The sequence below is a fragment of the Anas acuta genome, chromosome 6 (genome assembly GCF_963932015.1).
Source record: "Anas acuta chromosome 6, bAnaAcu1.1, whole genome shotgun sequence".
Taxonomy (NCBI): Eukaryota; Metazoa; Chordata; class Aves; order Anseriformes; family Anatidae; genus Anas; species Anas acuta.
Window position 1 is genome coordinate 11,616,170 of NC_088984.1, and position 13,654 is coordinate 11,629,823.

Here is a 13,654-nt window from a genome sequence, read left to right on the forward strand (position 1 = left end):
ATCTCCTTAACACTGTGGTCCAGGGTAGCAGAAAAGTCAAGTGAAAAAACCAACCTGCAGAAATGAGGTCAGACAAGCCAGAGGGAACTAACTTTCCTTTTAGCACCAGGGAGCCTGCAGGCTTCCCATCTACTGCCTGTTATTAACAGCCAAGAAGCAAGGCAGAGGCAGTCCCTGCCCTCTCTCCAGGCTGGGAGGTGTTAATGGATGGGTGTGAGAGGATGCCATTGGGGTGGAGGTGAAAGATGAGTGATCTGAACACAGCCATCAGGTTTATTCCTGCCAGCTGCTCTGAGCCAAGTGAAGTGATATAACCACAGAGCAGGCAAGCCCCAGAGATCTGAGTAGGGGGGTGCGGAGGTGTCTAGTAGGCAGCTGTGTGCCTCTCTTATAGGAGGGTGTTGTCAGGACTGTGAGGTTTGAGCTTTTTGGATGGAGAAGGTGTGTCTCCAAGTCAGAGGATGGCACCAGCTTCTCCCTTGAAACAAGCTTCCTACTGTTCCATCCCACAGAAAATAAGTTCAGGAAGTGTGTCACATTTTTAGTAAGTGTTTTTAGTTTAGGGTGGTGGATGAGCCAAAAGAAGAACCTTTATCAGAACTAACACTGAGCTAGGTTGTGAATACTTCAGCATATGTCAATCCCACAGCATTCCCAAAGGATCACATCTTCTCAGTCTTAATTCATTTCTTTTTCTTTACACACATTTTTTTTCTTTCAGCTCTTCTCTGCCTTTCTCCTGGGCTTTCCTTTCCCTGTTTCTTTTCAACTCAAATTTCACAATCTGGCTTTCACACCCTGTATTTGCTGTCTTGGGCCTCCTTCACCGAGACCACCAAGACTCTCCATTCTCCACTTCTGTCCCTTTCTTGAAGTACCTGCCTGCTCCTCCCCGCCATCTCCATATCTTTGTTCTTCTCTATCTTCAGTTTTCAACCTCTTTGAAATTCTCCCTCAGTTTCCCTGTGTCCAGGTTCCTCTGTTTATCCTCTTGTATTGCTTTCTCTACCTCTCAGATAACTCCTCCCCCTCACCTGTCTCCAATCTTAGGATTTCTCTCATGCACTAATTTAGTTTCTGTCACATGCTGAGTTCATCTCTCCCATGTTGCTTCATTGCAGGGAGGTTTTGCAGACTGTGTTTGCTGGTTATCTTTTTTACCACGGGGGTTGAAGATATTCTACATGTAATATGGGCTGGGTTTACTCTTCCAATTCCACTAAACCATCAGAAGATCCATACAGGTATGCACTTTTGTACTGTATTATGGCTTTACAGTGTAATGGTGTTACCCAGCAGAAATGCTGGAAAAATCAAAGATTGTGCTTCTTCCTATTAGGTGGTGAATTGCAATTAGAGAACCCAGTGGAAAAATTGGGTTGATTCATTTAGTTCTGCTCTCAATTCGTCAGTCTGAGAGTTAATCTCTTGCCTGCAGCCACAGAAAATAGCTACTGAAATAGCACCATTTGTTCTAGCAAGTGGGCAGAGAGGACATGGCTAACCTGCTGAGCTTCCCTTTGCCAACTGGCTGCTATTTGGAGATCTGGGCTGAAGTTAAGATGTGCTTGTCTGTGGTTTGAAGCTAATTAGGTTTGTTGACCCTCTGATGTTTTCTGTTGTGTATCAGATCTAAAACTGGAAGCAACAGGTTATTTTTGTCCTCAGGCAAAAAAGGCTGCTTAGGACCCACCTTTCTTTCTGTGTCTAGGAGTATTGTTGAGTGCTTTATTTTCCTAAGATCACAAAATGAGTCTGGTGGGGACTCTGAAAACTTTTAAAAGATATCTTATTGTAAATAGTAAGGTATTTGGCAATTTAATTATTTTAAGTCTTTGTGAAGTGTTCATAATACCAGGCAGTATGAATGGAAGTTCCAGGATCGTTATCATTATTGTTTCTTTCATGAGGTGAAAAGGAGAGTATCCCATGTTCACTATTCCTCCAGCAGCTTCTTACTGAAAAAAATAGTAGGGACACTTATCTGGCTTTTAAGAATCATCTTGAGTATATCAGCATCTTATCAAGCAACAAATGCTAGAATATGGTATCTGGCTGTGCAAAATCTCAGGAGCTTTTGTGCTCTTTTTCACACTCTAAAAGCTTTTAATTGTTATCTCATTTGCTCAATGTGTAAGATTCTGATGCCCTGAGGAGCTGGGTTGCACCTCTCTATATCTCTAGCTTGCTTACTATTAGGTTTGAGTGGTGACATTAGAATAGTGTTGTGGCATGCTGTTAAAAATTCAGTGTAATCCTTTAAATGTAATATGTAATTTCTATTAGTCTAAACGCAAATGTGGAGTAATTCAAGACTTTGAATCCTTATTCCTTCTCTCTATCCTGAACCCCATGTCTTCGTTCTGCTTTCCATTAAGGGGGATCATACCACGTTGGCTCTTGTTCCATATTTTTAAAACCACTACTAGTAAGAGGCCGTGTTATGATACATTCTGTTCTGGTGAACTATGTCTGAGGGATGGATAGAGAACTCATGACCACCAATTGAAGTGTACTTTCAAGTACAATTGAAGGTACTAGTGTACAAATATGAATAAATGCAAATGTGCAAGTACACAGTACAGTACACATACACAGGCACATATATACAAAATCATAATTGCCATCTTCTATTCCTAATGGTGCTGCTATAAAGGACACTGTTTCTGACACAGTTGAAAGCAAAATGGTTGTTTCTGCATTTTTACCCCCATATCCTTGAATGTTTTTTTTTTCTTGTTTTCTAATTGGTCTTCACAGTTATAGCTCATTTCTTGTTAACAGTCAGTTTCATTTTCCACTTGCACAACCCCTCCAATCTTTCCAACAGTGCAGCATGAGATAATAAAAGTATAACTATTCTCACTTGGGATTTAATTTCTTGCAGTGCTGTGGACAGAATGGTAATTATACACCACTTGCTGGTTCAGGAAACTGAGCACAAAGTACTGACATTTGCATAACCTGCTAGACAATTGGTCCATGCAGTATCTGAATGCTTCATAACATTAAGATATTTATCTTCAAGACAACTTCCCTCTGGAGGTGAGAATAATAATATCAATTTTTTGCTGATGATGAACTGATGCACAAAACTATTAATTGCCTTCCTAATGACATGTAAGGAAGAGTCACAAGTCACACCTAGGTTTCTTGACCGATGAACTTCTAAACATCAGACCAAATTCCCATTACTCATATATGGTATATTTGGATTTAACAGATAATTCATCTTTCTGTTTGCATATCCATCTGATATTGCTGCCTGTAATTTTGGGTTCATATTCTTTGGTAATTTCAAGTAAGAGGAAACTCAATTTCTAAAGGTTCTACCTAGTTGGGACCTTTTGGTGCTTTGTGTAATGGAAATTGGAATCAGTTGCTTTTAGCCAATTACTTTTCCAAACAAATTAAAATGATTTCTTCCATATCAAAGGCATTAGGTTAATATATTCTGTTAATTTGTTCAAATGGAATATGTTTAGAGAATAGCAAGACTGCATTCCTCTCAGGTGATGAGAAAATTTTGGTAACAAGGTTGGGAGGCTAAATGTTCAGACCGGTGGGTTTTGATAAAATGTGAATAGACTATATGGCCATAAGAGATTTGGTAGAACATTTTAAAATATATGACTTTAAAAATATAGAAATATTGTTAACATTCATTATTAATGAGTGCATGAAGAACATATATATACATTACTAAACTGGAACTACATAGAAACCAGTCTCGGTTCTAAAAGGGCATGTGTGGAAAGCGGTTCTTTGGGGTTTTCTCTAGTATGATTTTTTTATTTAATAACAGCTTGCCTTTTACCCTGCTAGACTAAGAAATCTGTGAATATGAAAAAAACAGCAAACTGCATGTAAGCTTTTTGCTTAATAAGATTTTTTTTCTTTAATAGTGGACTGTTGAGACGTCTCTGATCAGTTAGTTTAAGTATTTCTGGGACTTTATACAATGACCTGGCAGCATCAAACCTTGCCCAGAAAAAAGTGTTAATTAAGTTCTACCTAACATCAGTGTATTATGTATTGAAGCTGCAACAGGGGAGGTTCAGGCTGGATATCACTGGAACAGGCTCCCCAGGGAAGTGGTCATAGCACTGAGCCTGCCAGAATTCAAGAATTGTTTGGACAATGCTCTCTGATTTTTTTTTTTTTTTTGGGTGGTCCTTTGGGGACCCAGGAGTTGGACTCAATGATCCTTGTGGGTCCCTTCTAACTCAGATATTCTATGATTGTTAATACTGTTTTACTCTCACCTTATCCATCCACTCGTCCAACCACAGGCATGGTATTTCTCCATATTGGACACGTCTTCCTCACAAGCTCCACATAAAGTCAAATAATGCGATCATGTGCTTTTTCATGGGAGAAATTTAGGCACAAAGAAACTAAACGAGGTCAAAAAGAGTGAAAAAGTAAACAACTGTCTCAAATCTCAGTCCTCAAGCAGGATACAAAACTTGGATATTTTGATATCCATGATATATTTTGTCTTTACTGCCTTAAATTTTGAGCTATTGCAGTCACTGAACAGCGAAAGTTTTCAGGTCTGCAGTCTCCCAGAGATCTCTTTCCCTTCATTAGTCTAAGCTGCAATTCATCATTGTCTTACCAGGCAAACCCAAGCTCTGTGGTGAACTGACAGTGTGGCGCACTTCCTTCCCTTTTTCCTTGAACTCTCTCTTGTATTACAGATCAGTAGCCCTCACATCCTCATCTTTCTGGAAGGACATGTCTACTTTCTCCCACTGGCTTTGTAAGAATATGGCAGTGCATGAGCAAGGTGAATTTTATCTGCAGCTGAGAAGATCATGCCCAGGTGACAGCAGTGCTAGACCTACTGCAGCTCAGCAAGTTGCCCCTGACTGACTGATCTGCAGTGAAGTGTTGTGAGTCCCAAGAGCAGTACAATTGCAAGCCTGGTGGTGGGCTATTAACACTTAGCTGTGTCAGTGCAAGAAGCTTTCAAATGTTCTGTGATTAGGGATGGTGACCTGAAGGAGAGGTAGTAATGTGTGGAGGGGCTGTAACACAGTGTCAGGTAATGAGCTTGTGAGGGGAGGCTTTCTTTGCAAAACTAGATGTTTGCAGTTGAGTACATTTTCTCACCACTCTGCCTGGAGGACAGCATGCTCATGTTTTGCACTTTTGTGCCTTACAGGAAAGGGTTAGAGGAGATGTTTGGATCTGCCCTTGTCAAAGTCAGGGCAAAGCTCCAAGCTGCAGTTCAGCTTGTCAGACTCCCAGGAACCAGACATGTCCTGATTAACAAAAAGACTTAGAGTTGATCAAGAAATGCTGTGTAAACTTCCTCAGAGCTTGAAGAGTGAATTCCTTCCCAATCCTCTAAGACCACATGACAGTTGTGTTAATATGCCTTGCTAATCCAGCCATGAGACTTATACTAACGTGCTGCAACCTTCCCAAGGAGCTCACTGCATTTACTAGCTAGCTATGTAAAGCTGGAATAAGGTTTTGTTATCAATGTCATGTAATTCTGCTCACTGCAAAACCAAACAGGGCAAGTTGACACCACCGTATGTGTATGGTATTGCCCTATGATACGACCTCATCTCTGTTTCCTTCCTGAAATATTTACTATTGTGCATCAGCAGAGCTATCTAAAAATGCCACAGGTATGCAGAAATCCGGTGCCATGCTGCACTGAGACTTGTGTCTGAATAGTCTGCCATTTTATACTAAATTAACAATGTGACTCCGTGCTGTTGTGTCCTGCTGTGTTTCTGGTAAGGACACCATGTTTCTGTGCAAACCGGCATCCAGGTGTACTCATTAGTTCAGCTGCTGTAAGTCAAAGCTGGTGGTCAGCAAAGGGATGAGTAGCTGTGAAGAAGATACCAGGAAAACAGACAACCGAGCTCTGGTAGCTGTTGTGTGTGTGGAGTGCTTTTGTATTCATGACAACCTGTTCATTTGCAAAGTGCACAGAAAATCAATCAAAATCAAATGCAAACAAAGAAATGAGAAATTAATCAGGAAAGCCATGGGCTAATCACATGGCACCCTCCTCAATTACTCTAACAGAAAAAGCACAATTGCTGGTAATGGCTTCTGGTCTATAATGGCAGTCTTTCCAATCAAGCACTTATTCAGATGTTAGTTAATTAAGTGAGTTGTATGGAACAGTATTCCACTCTTTTTTTGGTTTAATGAGATAAATGGATTCAATTTTCCAATTTCATACACCTTCCTCAAAGGTTGTAAAATGAGAACAATGTACGTAGGTTTGTATTTGTGTATAGCTTTCTAAATGTAAAGGCAGGAATACAGGTCTCAGAAGAGCTCTGCATCCACCACAGAAAATTCAGCCTTTATGTAATCACTGTCATATAAATCAAGCTTCAATTTCAAAACTACTGATCTCTACTTCTCTTGTTCTAGGAACCCCTCTTCTTCATTTACTGGAAATCATTTCCTAGTCTAGACTTGGAAACCAGCAGCAGAATTTGCATGGAAGATATCTGCTGCTCAACTTGTGCAGAAACTTTGCTCCTTAAAATGTTGTTTTTTTTTTTTAAATGTGAGAGTGAACCTTGTGTCAAAATAATGAGCTTCATGCATTCAAATTAGAGCTTGAGTGTTAATTAGGTCACTCTTACTAAAATGATTTATTGAATTATATTTGGTATTAGCAGCCCTAAGTTTTCCTCCATGGAGAGTCAGTGAAAATCACCTTCATCAATCTTCAAGACTTTATTAAACTTATTTTTTCCCTCTATTTTTTTTAATTTATTAAATAATCTACTCTGAGAGACTGATTGAGTAGTTCTTCAAGACATTGAGAAGCCTCATAAGAAAAAACAAATCTTAATTTTTAGGTTTTTAAGGCAGATTAATAAAAATATGCTTTAGGAGCCTAATTAACTATTTTGAGCTGTACTGGAAGGCTTTCATTGCTTCCAATAGCTACTGGATGATATTTAATATAGCAGACATACAGAAGATGGTCAAGGTACTTACATAGTTTAAAAAAGTTCCAAAGCCAGGATCAAATATCTGATGTTTCAGACCATGCTGGATAGCTTGTAGGAAGAAAAAAAAAAAAAAGGAAAGAAAAGGAGTTCAGGGTGAGAACTTTTATTCCTTCACTCTTCCTCGTTTTGGGTCTCAGAGGCTTTTCAAAGCTCTTGACGTGGGGGTAAACCAAGGTCTAGTAACTTTCAGATTTGTAGGTATTTGAACATCTGACGTGCCCTATAAAGGCTCTTATGTTGGTCTCCAGAGTACCCTGGGGGCCAGATACTTTCTTGTACTGACTGTGATGGTGAAGATTACTTCAAAGAGTTGTTTTCTTTATCTAAGATACTGCCCCATGCCCTTTAAATATGGGGGCATGAGGCTGTCATGATGTAGTCTTAGAGCAAACAAAAGGAAATCACCTTCACAAAATACAGTTTGGCTGTAGAGTTCCTTGCAGCAGGATGGTGTAGATGCTGGAAGTTTACATGAGTGCAAAACATTAGTGGACAAATTCACATGAAAAAAGCTTTGATGGGTATCATGTACAAGGGCATCCTGCCTGGTTAGGAAAAACTTTAAACAGGATTTCCTAGTGATCAAATAACATTTGCCTACCACAATTCTGACTACAGAGCCTGACCCTTTAAAAGAGTAAAAAAGGCTAATTTTTTAAAGCAGGTTCCATTCCCATGAGATCGTGTCTGCCATGCCATCACTCACACATCTCAGGAGTTCTGCGGGAAGAGGGAAGATTTTCCAGGGAAATAGGTTTAAGAAAGGTGTTCACAAAGCCAGGGTCTGCAGCACAGCAGGGTGCCTCCTCTGCAAGTTAACATGCTTTCATTTTAATAGACATTTTTTCTGTTACTGTGTGTGTGTGTGTGTGTATTTGTTAGGCATTGGAATAGGCTGCCCAGGGAAGTGGTGGAGTCACCATCCCTGGCGGTCTTTAAAAGACATTTAGATGTTGAACTTCGCGATATGGTTTAGTGGAGGACTTGTTAGTGTTAGGTCAGAGGTTGGACTCAATGATCTTGAGGTCTCTTCCAACCTAGACAATTCTGTGATATATATATATGTGTGTGTGTGTATATATGTATATATATATGTGTATGTATATATATATATATATATATATATATATATATATATATATATATAAAAACCACTAGCAAGCAGAACGCAGCTGTGAACTACATTCCCAGTCTGTCTTGCTTCTCCAAGTGACAACTGTCTTTCAATGAGTACTATTTTATTCATTACCCTTTGTATTTGTGTTCCTTGATTCTTTCTATCCTGCTCTCCTTGGCTTGTGTGACTACGTGTTCTGTGTGTGCTTCGGCATCTGTGTCCATCTTCTGCCTGCATGATTTTTAGTGAGTTGAATTATCACCAAATTTTACAGAGGGGTATAAATCTCAAATATAGCTGGTTCTTACACGTTTTGTGAAAAGAAGCAGCCGGAAAGAGGCCAAGGAGACTTTATCTGTATTCTTAGTGCACAGTCACAGCTTTTACTAGACAGTAGTGAGTCTACACAAGAGTGTGCTGTTATTACAGTCCAAGCTTCGGAAAAAACTTCAGAGCTCACACACTATTAGACACCAGAAAATCCAGCCAAAAAGACAGCCAACCAAACAACTCATTTCAATTACATTTCATCTCGGTGTTTTCTTTGCAGAATCAAATCTGCAGACATTTTCCTGAAAGGAAATTGCCATCTTTTTCTTTGGGTCTGAATCTATACAGTGAAAGTGGACTCATGGGATAAGTAATCCCCTCTCTCCTCCTTGTGAATTCAAGGATCATTAAGTGTTCATAGCAATGATCCAAGATTGGTCTCCACAGAGCCTCCATGCTACGATTTTTATATAGTTCAGATCTTTATTTAGGTCTATAGGAAAGGCTTGCAGAGAACAATCAAGCCCTGAAGTCTTAGCATTAAAATATCACAATCAATAGAAACAAGCAAGCAAAAAACAAAACCAAAAAAACTCTGTTCCAGCCTGCAAGTAGGAATAACATACATGTGCAAGGCCAGATACTGCATTGTACCAGCTGATTAACATAAGTTAACATTGAATTTGAGCTGTGTGGACTATATATCTGATTAGTTATTATGCTCAATTGAGGGTTACTGAACAGAAGGAAAATTCTGATGGCTGCACAGATCAAAGGAATGCTCGGGCTGAAGTGTTGTGTATTCTGTCTTGACCTCCAGTGGGAATTGCTTATGTACTGTGGATCAACATTGGGCTAGACACTTGCTTAAACCCAGACTAGCTATTACATAGCATAATATCTGATTACTTTATTTGCCTAGAAAATCTACTTTCCTTTCAATACATTTGTGTAGCAAACAATGAGGGAGAATGAAATAGATTGGAAAATGTTTTTTTTTTTTTTTTTTTTCCAAAAAATGGCCCAAATGTAGAAGAGTTTGGTTTCTGTTCCTGAATTAGAAGTGGATTTTTTATTATTATTATTTTTTAAAATTTATTTCTAGCTTTCTGGCCTTTAAAAAAAAAGTTTATAATAAAAAATAAAATCCCAGAAATAGAGTGGCAATGTCTAAGAAGTGGAAAATAACATCAAAGTAGAAATGATTTTTAAAGCTGACATTTCTGGGATGTTTAATGGTAAGTCAAACTTGCTAGAGCAGAGAAAAGCTGAGCTAATGCACAACGATCTGAGATTTTTCCCTTGACTAACACATCTAATACTATCAACAAGCATGCATATTCCCTACAAAGAGCAGATGGGAAAGCATCGGCTAATGACTGTATGCAGAAGCTTGGGAATCTATCCTTTGCAAAAAAATCAGACACATCAGATAAAAGTTTTGGTTCATATATACATACATATATATATACACACACACTTACAAACAACTGTTAAGTAAAGGTCAGATTCGTTGGGTAGAATCTTTGCAAAGCCTCTTCTATTTCATTGGCTACGGTTGCTTCACTGCTGTAGGAAGAAACCTTCCATCCTTTCCACTTTGCATGTAATTACACATATGAGGCAAGACAGATGCAAGATCTGGTGGTGCAATGGGTAATTGAGAGGAAAGAATTTGAATCAAGAGGTGTATCAGAATCATACACTATCTCGATCTGGAAGGGACCCACAAGCATCACTGCATGCAACTCCAGGCTCTATGCAGGGCTACATACTTGTAGGATTAGATGGGAAAGGCCTGGTTTGCTGATAGATAGTAAAGAAGGCCATACAAAGGAGGATCTGGAAGTGCTCATATTTTGCAGAACAGCTGGGAGACCCACTGAACACTTCGGTGCATTACCAGATCAGAGAAAGATCTGTGGTTGAAACCAGATGAACTTTTTTTTATTGCTGCACTTGTGCTTTTGCCGGAGTCAGCAGCGAGTAGGATTTAGCCCCAGAATGAGTTTAAATGAGGTGCAGAACAAAAAGCAACACAGCAACAATTGGAATTGCACACGTGAACTGGCAGTGGAACAGAAGGACTGCTCTGAACACGGTATTTTAACCCAGGGCATGAGATGGTCCTAGCCTGTGAGAGAGGTGTCTGCAGATTCACAGGCATCTTTACTCAAGGGAGATGTCCAGAGACAGGGAAAGAGGAAACCTGTCTGCACTGCTCATAACTACATTCTGCTTGCTAATAAAAAATAAAAAGAATCTTTTAACAGAGGAACCTGTCTATTAAAATAAGAATATGGAAAGATGAGTTACAAGTGTTAACTAAGCAGAGATTTGAAAGAGGCAGCCATTAGTTTTGCTCCTGCCATGAACAGTGGTTTTAAGATTTCCTGTCAGTATTGGGATATGGCATATATTAAATTAGAAAATGCTTCTGGTTTGTGTGGAGGACATACTGCTGGGTTAAGAAGCTCATTAGAGATATTTGCTGAATTCATATTTATTCCCAGAATTAATACTTGTAATATACTAATTAAATCAGCTGTTTAGGACAGCCCCATGCTGTAGCAGAAGGAGTCTGTTCCCATTGTGACACATGCAATACAGCATTTAGCTCCCATTATTATTAATGAGCACTGCAGGCTTAATTCCTGATGTGAGTCTCTGAACAGGCATGCACACAGTCTTATCCATCTGCTAAATGTTTTAAGTGGTGCCTTTTCCAGCACTCAGGATGTGTTAACCCTTTCAGGGCCTTTGCTTTGGGGTTGCGAGAGGACTTGGGCAGCAGCTCCAAAAGGCTCTTTATTATCTCAGTGGACTTCGGAAGAGGGCCCCATGGGGCTTCACAAGGAAACCAAAGCGAGCATTTGGATTTGATGTACCAGAGGAACTATGCAGAAAAGTGAGAGCATCCAGATTTCCCCATGTTCATGGAAGCTGTCGTTTCAAGAGGGCAGTAACACTTTTGGCTATTACTTGTCTTGCCCTTGAGTCAAAATAATAACGATTCTCAGTACTCTTCATAGTATCATGAAATATTTTATGACTTTAATTTCTTTAATTGTATTAGGGTGCAATTCCCTGCCCTGGAATTTGATTGCTGGGCTCAGGAGACTCTTACTATTTGAAGAAGACACGCTCTGGTGCCTGTGAGTCACAGCTTTCAGCTGCTGCTTTCCCCCTTTAACACATGGATTTCTGCAGCTCTTCTGCCAAACTGTGACCAGTAGCCACAAAGAACAGGTTCTCTTTTTAGATGTTATTAATTCTTCAGCTCCAGTTGCCCACTTGCAGGAAATAGAGTCAAGTCCTCTACTGCAGTTAGCAGAGGTTGGGTGTGCATAGAAAAATAGTGGTTGAGATGACGCTTTCTTGTCCCATTGCAATTCCCTGTTCTCTTTTTGCCATTGTCAGGACCCAGAACCCTGTCCCCAGACCTAGAGAACAACCCTGAGCAGGAAGCCCTGCACTTTCCTGTGGAAAGGTTTGCAAAAGGTTGCAGCTGGGCCTGCACTTTCCTTGGACCTGTCTTTCCATGCTACTGCTCAACTTATTCAATGGTTTTGGTCTCTAGTAAGAGTATCATGACACAGGGGTTACAAACAGTCTTTCTGCCCAAGGGAGGGGAGAATCTCCTGTTACAGAGTTTTGCGCTTCATAGCTGCAAATTATTGCAGCAGGGGTGAGTGCCCTCGCACTCCAGGACATGTGGCTGCTCCAGGCTTTCACTAGTTATTACAGCAATATAAATTCCTCTGCCATGACTAGGTTTTATCCTACACTGGGGCATTTCTTTTATAAAAGAAAATGCACGTGGTTGGCATTTTGCTCATTAGTTCCCCTTTTCAATCTCTTTTTGTTTCTCCTGTATGCTGAGACAGCCTATTTGGGGCTTCCCTAACTCTGGGCTTTCTGGAAATGGCTGTTTTTCTTTATGAGCTTTGCATGTATGGTAGATCATTTTCTCTGGGCTCATGACACAACTGAACTGCTGCAGGTAGCTTGGCCCAGGCAGCGAGTCTGAGCTGAGCAGATGTAGAGCTGGGTGCCCAGCCAAGGGACACCACTGTTACAGCATGTCTAAGGAACAGCAGGGCTGCACTGAGCCCATGTGATGGGACTGGCTGGAGGGGCAGATGCGTGGCTTGCAGGGTCTGTGGGTTTCCAGGTGGATTTCAATTGGTGGGTTTCCGTTTCAACTAAGCACAATGTGTGGGAGATTTTTGCTGTGTTATCGCAGGCTTGCTGTTTCTTTTTCACAGCTGGCCTAGTTTAAATCCAGAGGAACTTTAGGGGTCCTACTATGGGCTGTCCTGATGTAGCAATAGCAAAATCAATGACTTTTGAATGATGGGTCAACATGGAAAATTAAGGGTTAGGATTTCTCATTCTATCTTTGTGCATATTGCTAGAAAGACAGAAAAAAAAAAAGGCAACTCAGACACAAAGAATACAAATACTGTTTTGTGTGTGCGTGTCTGTTTTGGATTGTGCTGTCTTTGAATGGGGATGTGTGAGCATTTCTGTATATACACACTGTGGTTGCTGTGTGCACTGCCAAACACAACCAGCCACAAAACTCATTGCATGTTAAACTGAAAGTCTGTTATTCCATGAGGGATTAGATCACTGACTTTGATTAACCTGTTCAATCTTCTCTTATAAAGGCGGCGAGAGAGCTGTGGGCATCTGGCCACATTTTCTTCCACTTCTCAGTCAAACTGTGGTTTCCATGAAGTTCATTCTGAAGATCCCAATTGGCTTAGTATTATGGAAGCAATGGGTGTATTTTAGGCATTTATATATCTTGTTTTCACTGGTGCTTTTTCTCATTCCACCCTATTCTCCCTCCCCCTCTCCTTTCACATAGCTCTTAATATCATTAAACAAGAAACAAAACAACAACATGAACAAAACCCAAACCGCACAAAAAGGAAAAAAAGAAAAAAATCCTGCCTGATGCAATTTGAGGCAAGACAGGCACATTTTATTAAGGACTGCAAAACACTTAGTGGCACGAGGGTTTTCATGTGTAATCAGATGCAGCAATTGGCTTGATTGCAATTGCTTCTGGGTCTGTTGCGCACAAGCACCTGATTAGATTTTAGCAGCATTGCCAATTCCGGAGGAGCTTTCAGCCTCACAACGTGAACGGGCCTCAGGGAAATCGTATGCCTCATTCTTAGTGCTGGCACCTGGAGAAGGGAGAGATGGGACAGGCAAATGAGTTTGCAAGGACTCACCCCCCTAATGAAAC

The 13,654-nt window shown here is 40.3% G+C and overlaps 1 long non-coding RNA gene across 1 annotated transcript; it reads left to right on the plus strand.

The window, feature by feature from the left end:
- Window positions 1-354: 354 nt before the first annotated feature.
- On the plus strand, window positions 355-6,902 carry LOC137858704 (uncharacterized). The gene is made up of 5 exons (XR_011097931.1): window positions 355-544; window positions 1,122-1,244; window positions 2,888-3,045; window positions 4,704-4,898; window positions 6,412-6,902. It is a non-coding gene; the product is annotated as an uncharacterized lncRNA (long non-coding RNA).
- Window positions 6,903-13,654: the final 6,752 nt, after the last annotated feature.